Source organism: Oryzias melastigma, linkage group LG8 (assembly GCF_002922805.2).
Source record: "Oryzias melastigma strain HK-1 linkage group LG8, ASM292280v2, whole genome shotgun sequence".
Taxonomy (NCBI): domain Eukaryota; kingdom Metazoa; phylum Chordata; class Actinopteri; order Beloniformes; family Adrianichthyidae; genus Oryzias; species Oryzias melastigma.
In genome coordinates, this window is record NC_050519.1 from 22105588 (window position 1) to 22113041 (window position 7454).

A 7454-nucleotide genomic window follows, 5' to 3' on the forward strand; every position below is an offset into this window, starting at 1 on the left:
TATAATATATATATGCATATATATTTTTTATTACAGACAAAGGAAACAATGCTATGTGATAGAATAACAGACACACAGTTCTGAGTCATTCTCTTCGTTTGATATTTTTTTATTTTTAATTTGTTAGAAACAGGAAAAGATGACAAGTGAACCAGTTTTACTTGGAGTTGTCACGGGATGTTCCAACAGAAGTTACCGTTAATAATGTGTTTGGATTACTGGAGAAGATAAAGTGTCTTGAAGTGGCGCTGTATCCTCTTAGCTAAGGGAGTAAACTGTAAATCAGTAAAAAGTAAAAAAGAAAACAGCAAAAAACAACACGATAAAATCTAAATTCATTTTTGGAAACTACAAATAATATATAAATAAATATAAAATACTTCACACTCACAATATTTATATATGCAACATCAAAATATTTGGTCACTTAAGACAAAACATATTTAAACTTCAAACAAAATGCTAAAACATGTTGTTTCTGATATTATTTACATGTCTTTAGGACAAATCTACAAAAACTGAGAGAAAAGAATGCTTAAAAATAGTGTTGAAAATATCAAATCTATCTGGAATACCCCTTAAAATACTAATAGAGGAGAAATAAGAGAGCTTTCAACACAAAGGATCGGGAGGATATTAGGACAGTGCACACAGAATGGGAGAGCTGCTTGAAAGAGGCAAAAAAGGCATCAGGGAAGTGTGGGAAGGAATGAAAACAATCACATGGTGCAAGAAAGTGACAAAGGTAGTGGGAGAAAGAGCAGAAAAAGCCAATGAGCTGAATACCTATTTTATTGGGTTTGAATGCTCTTCCTCTGCTGCACAGATCATCAGCTGAGAAGGGAACTGCAGAGGCTGGACGTAAGTACCAGGTCCAGACTGACGCCGGAGTCACACCGGACGCAAGAGCGCTGCGAGGCGGCGCGGAGCGGAGTGCGCGCCGATTCGCGGCGCTCTATTGGTCACACCAGACGCGATTTTTTTCCGCGACGGTCGACAGGCGCTTCTTCTAGAGCTACTGCTTTTTTTTGCCATCATGATCAATAACCAGGATATCTCCCAGAGTTTCTGCTAAAAGGGGATGGTCTCTGCCCCTGTTGACACAGACCCCGCCCCCCAACTCCGCAGTCGGCCCACTTCATTGATCGGTTTGTGCGCGCGTGTGCGTGTCTGTCTGTTTTGATGTGTGTCTGTGTGCACGCACGCGCTCCCACGTGTTTCCGTCGGTAAATTAATAAACTAAAAATATTACCTGATGTTTCTTCCAAGAAGAACCGCTCCTCTGCCTCTCTCTCGTTCAAACACAGCTCCGCGTCGCTCCGCGCCTGGTGTGACCGACGGCGTAGGTTAACATGGGCGCCGAATGGAAGCGCACGTCGTTCCGCGTCGTTCCGCGTCGTTCCGCGCCGCTTCGCGGCACTATCGCGTCCTGTGTGACTCCGGCGTGAGTGTGTCCCAGACTGTTGAGAATTTGTCCAAATGAGCTTGGGGCACCTCTTCAGCATCTTTTCAACCTAAGCCTGGACTTTGGACATGGTTCCATCCCTAAAGTCAAGTATCCAAAATACAACAAAGACTACCGGCCTGTAGCACTGACCTCACATGTGATGAAGACTTTTGAGTGGTTAGTCCTGCAGCAACTGAAGCCACTGGTGCCCAAGATCCACTGCAGTTCACATTCAGGGAGAGAATGGAAGAGGACGGAGTCCTCTACCTGTGACATTGTACCTACTCACACCTGGATTAAGGAGGTTTCGGAGTGAGAATGCCTTTTCCATTTCTCCTGCACCTTTAAAACAAAACATCCTCATCTGCTGCAGGAGAAGCTCACCAAGATGGCTGAGCAACCACTTTGGTGTTCTGGATCACAGACTACCTAACCAACACGCTGCAATACGTCCCCATTGGGGGATCCGTCTCCAGTATGCTCAGCTGCAGGGTAGGGGATTCTCAAGGGACTGTCTCCTCTCCTCTTCACTCTGTATTCATCTGACTTCTGCTATAATACCACAACCTGCCACATGCAGAAGTTCCTGGACGATACAGCTATCGTGGCCTACATCAACGGGAAAGGGGAGAAGGAGTACAGGGGGCTGGTGGAGGGAGAACCAGCTGCAGCTGAATGTCCAGAAGACCAAGGAGATGGTTCTGGACTTCAGAAAGAAAGCTCGAACACCTCAGCCTGTGCACATAGATGGAGACAGCATGGAGATAGTGAAGACCCACAAGTACCTGTGGGTCACGCTGGTTCCCATCCTGGTCAGCCCAACCTTGTCTTGGTGGTTTTCTTTGTGAACATTCTTCAGTATTCCAGCAAAGTCCTCCATGTCTTTCATCTGCCTCAGTGAAGATTCGTTATATGTGCAGCTTAATTAGAGGAAAAGCACTCTGGTGGGCAGAAGCCAGATTGTCCCCCAACTCCATGACTTATGTCTCTATTTTCAGTTGCTTATCTGCACCTGGGTTACAGGGGCAGCCATCTGACCAAGAGGTGCTTATTTCCCTTTTCCTGTCCATTTCCTCTAACTTTCCATGGGGAATCCTGAGGCGTTCCCGGGCTATCCAAGAGACGTGGTCTTTCCAGCGTGATTAGGGATCTATATTTTGACCATTTTGTCATTTTCACAACCCTAAACATAACAACACTGATTCTTCTTTCTATCATACTTATGCCAAAGAAGAAGAGTTTTTAGATTACACAATAGCATTTTGTAGATGCAATTAGACTAAAGAAGAACCAAAAGCTGTGTTCATTAAAGGACTAAGAGAGCATTTGAAAGATAAGTCTGCTTCCCGAGATCAACAGATTTATTGTATCTGAGAACTGGAGTGAGTAAGTGATGTCACTGGTTGGTTTCTGCCTAAAAATCGCTGCAGTTAAAAGTGCAAAAATGTTTTTCTATTTAAAAAAAAAGAAAAGAAAAGAAAATCTCATCTGTAAAAAGATTTTGTACAAGGGAAAAAAACATTGTCTGTCTATAAAAAAGTTCTAACTGTACTAAGAAATTTGTGCATCTGCAGAAATAGTGCTGGGTTATATGGAAAAAAAATTATATCACAATATAAAATCTTTTATATCACGATACGATATATATCACAATATACGACAGTAAAGTATATATTTTCAGCTATTTTCTGAAAACATGCCTGATGTTGCGGGAGCTTTTGTGAAAAGTTGCGACAAAAGTTGCAATGTTTTTGAGATAATATTGTTTTGAAAAGCGCCTAAAAAGTGTTAATTAGGAAATAAACTTCATGTTCTCATATTCCAACTCTTGTTATTGTGACAGATGCACTAGGAAAATACTTCATCATCACTATATACATTGTTGTTGTTCTTTCATTTAACTTGAATAGAACTCTGAAACACAAAATGAACTTTTGGTCCTTTCTGCTCATATTAACACAAATATTTGTGTATTGATTTAAACATACTTTAAACGTTTTGACGTTTTCCGGTCAAAAATTATAAACTTAAAAAAACTGCATAATCAGATTAATCCTCAGATCTCCATGTTCTCCACAGACAGTGGAAAGGTTCAAAATGTCCAGAGTCTCTCCGCCTTTATCTCATATTGTGCAGCAGCTGTGCGCCGCACAATATGACAGACCGCTCTGTACCTGCACCTTCACCCCCCCACGTGCACGTTTGCGCGCGACACACCTGTACTGCCGCGAGCACGTATGCATGCAGCTTTCCTGCGCTCCGCTGCATGCAGCACCTTCACCTACGCCGCGTGCATGTTTGTGTGCAGCGGACCGCCACCCTTCCTGCAGGGTGACTGTTCACGCACATCTTGATGAAAAAATAAAAGAGATCATGGAGTCAGAAGAGAAACAGTCACAAAGCTGCGTCGTCATCCATGTCTGTTGTCACTGTAGATTGGTAACGCTTCAGTGAAAATAAAAAGTTGCAGGGTGCGCAACAAATCGCGCGAAGTCCTGGAGGGTCTGATAATGACATTTGGTGTAATAATTGATCAGATTAGCTTAGCAACGATATAAACGATAGAGGGCAAATGGGACGATAGACACTTGTCTATCCCCCACACAATATTTATCGTCATATCGCCCAGCACTATGCAGAAATGTTTTGTACAGTAGAAAAAATGTGTCCATCAAAATGGTTTGTCATTGCGTAAAAGTTGCGCGCATATACAAGAATGCACATTGATCTCAGTATGAGTATATATTTTTTTTTCTCATAAATAAATCAACCAATCAGCACCTTTTCATCAGTGAACTGCTTGGACTGACCAATTAGATGCACGATATTTTATGCCAAGAAATCAGAGAGGAGGCGAGACGTCTTGTCATCTTTGTGTCTCTTTGTGTCCTTCTTCTTACGCTTCATCCGGACCGGGTCGCGGGGGCAGCAGTCTAAGCAAAGATGCCCAGACTTCCCTCTCCCTGGCCACTTCCTCCAGCTCCTCTGGGAGGACCCCGAGGGGTTCCCAGGCCAGCCGAGCGACATAGTCTCTTCATCGTGTCCTGGGTCTTCCCCTGGGCCTCCGCCCAGTGGAACATCCCCGGAACACCTCTCCAGGGAGGCGTCCAGGAGGCATCCGGACCAGATGCCCGAACCACCTCAACTGGCTCATGAAGGCTGTTGCAGAAATGAATGTCCTATGAAGGGAAACCAAAAAGTTTTATCGCAATGAAGCACCGCTATTTTATAGATGGGCAGGTCACAGTAACAGCGCTGCTGAATAGACTCAATGTGAGAAGAGATTCTCATTCAAACGCTTTTTCTTTTTCAAATCCAAAATATGCAAATAGAGCACAGATCCAGTGCTTGTTCTTGTCATACCCCCGTGGGAGCCTTTCCCTCCGCGTGGGAACTCTGTCATGCATATTTCAGACCCGTGGGTCAATGCATAAGCTCGTACAAAGCATTTTTGTGGACAGACATTATTTTTCTGCAGTTATTTAACTTCTACAGCTACACACATGTCTTATTACAAGTAGGAAACCTTTTTACACAAGGCCAACACCTTTGGAACAAATCTAACTTTATCCTCAGAATGTCTAGAAAACCTCTCGGCTGGTTTCAGGTTGGCCAGGTTGCTTATTACAAGAATTTAACCATTAAACCAGGAATTGGTCCGCCTGACAGTGTTGGCAGGTGCAAAGTCCTGCTGGGAAAGGAATATTTGATTAATGCTGTGTATGCCCATGACCCTGGTCAGCAGAAGGAGCTCTAAAACTTCCTGGTGCATGGGTGCACTCACCCCTTGGAGGTTATTTAAGCCTGATGCTACATTGGCATGTGTTGTGGTTTCATGACAAAGCTTTTAGTATACAGTGTTCATACCGGATTAGAAGGGAGTAGCAGGGAGAAATGTCGCCTCTTTCTATTGCTTACTAGCGCAGATCATCCACCAACAGTTGGAGGAGGCTTAGTGCGAAATGTCAAAGTCCTGCAAATCTCACAATTCTTGCTCCAGGCGTTTTCTTTCACAGCTCTATTCCAATAAATGAAAGACTTGGTGTCATAGAATCCCACCTGGGCAATTATTCATTTCTCCGATATGATCAATTTTCATACGGTTGGTACTTCCATGCTTTTAGAAGGACGCTACCCATTCATCACTACCAAATTCGACTTCCTGATTGGTCAAAGTTCAGCTGTTTGGCGTTCAAGCAGTCAGTTCTACAGGTTAAACTTTCATCACATGTTCAATAAACGCCCAATAAGTTCATTGTAGATTATGTAGATTATGAATGTAGACTTTAAAAAATATCATTATGATGTGTGGCACAAGAATTCTGAATGTGAGGCCCAAAAACGAGGGTTTACGAGCGTTCACATAGACTGGGGTCTCAAACTGGCGACCCGCGGGCCATTTGAGACCCTCCCTTACATCTTGTTTAGGTGTCCACTATGACCTGTCACCTACAGAATACCCATAGAGAAAAAAGTTCATGAACATTTTCTCTCTACAGACCATGGTTTACAACCTTGAAATTTCATAAAGCATGGGCAAGCTTCCCTGCGACAGACTGGCGACCTGTCCAGGGTGAACCCCGCCTTCGCCCATCAGCAGCCGGGTTAGGCTCCGGCACCCCCGCGACCCAGAGAGGGAAGAAGCGGTCAGGAAAATGGATGGATGAATGAATGAATGGGCAAGCTTTTCCATAAAAAAGTCCAGGACCGACTCTTTGCATGTTTTGTAAATGGAAATCAGATTGATCAAGTTCCAGAAGAAAAATATCTTGGAATGATCTTGAATTCTAATTTAAACTTTAAAAGCCATATCAGCAAAACATGTAAAATCATCAGGCTAAACATTAATTGTTTCAAGCTAATAGGCTGACCTGTGAGTGTGCTTGGATATTTCTAAATTCAATGATCTTTTCTCATCTGTTTTATGGTCACAAACTCGTCAAACTGCACTTAAACCAATGGAGTCTGTATAATTGAGCACTGAAAATGTTACATCTGAAGTCAATTAAATCCCATCACTGCCACATTTGATCAAAACACAAAGTTTGAACATTTTTTCTTTTTATTAAATTTATCTTTTTAAAAATGATTCAGGACTTTCATGTCTAAGCTGGAGAGCTCCAGTAGATCCACCATAGCAGTCTCAAGTGGAAACTGCACGGTGCCCTTCCGCTAAACCTCTTTTGTCCAGTCTGCTCTCTCCATAAAAGGAACAGGAATTCACTTCCTGCAGATCTGAAGTCTGTGATCAGCTTTAGCCTTTTTTTAAAACAAACAATGCCTGGTTGTACCAGCAGCAGCAGCACTGCACACGTCTGATCAGGTTTAACTGATGTGTCTTTTATCCCTCTGATGTGTCTCTATGTTTTAAACTGTTTTATGTCACTTTCACTTTCTGACATTACCTATTTATTATTGTTACACTTTATTATTCTTTTATCGTGTGTCAAAAGCCCATCTAGGGACAAGTGCTGCAAATTAGCTTCTGCTATAAGCATTATGGTATGGGCATGGGACTACTGCTCGTCTATGTTTTTATATCTGTCCCTTTTTAAATAAAAAAAAAGGTCATTCATTCATTCTTCTAGAATAAGGTGTAATGCTATAGCACGATCGCCACCTGGTGTCCAAACTGAAACGTCCTCCAGGAGAAGCAGAACAATGTTTCCAATGTTAATGATCTGAACATTTTAGTTAGAACTTCTCCTTTAGAGAATCCATGTAACACTGGATGATATTAACAATCTCATTATTTCACTGATACATTTACAGTATGTGAACTGGATCAGATTAATATAAATATATTCAAATCATATAGTAGATTATTATTGCATTTCTAAACAAATGTGTATAAATGTGTAAACTCAAACTTGAATTGAATTAAAGAATTGAAAAAAATCGGAATCGAATCGATCCTGGCTCTTGAGAATTAAATCAAATCATTTCTGGAAATTATAATCAATACTCAGCCCTACATGTGATGTCAGTGTAGCAGAAAAAATCAGGA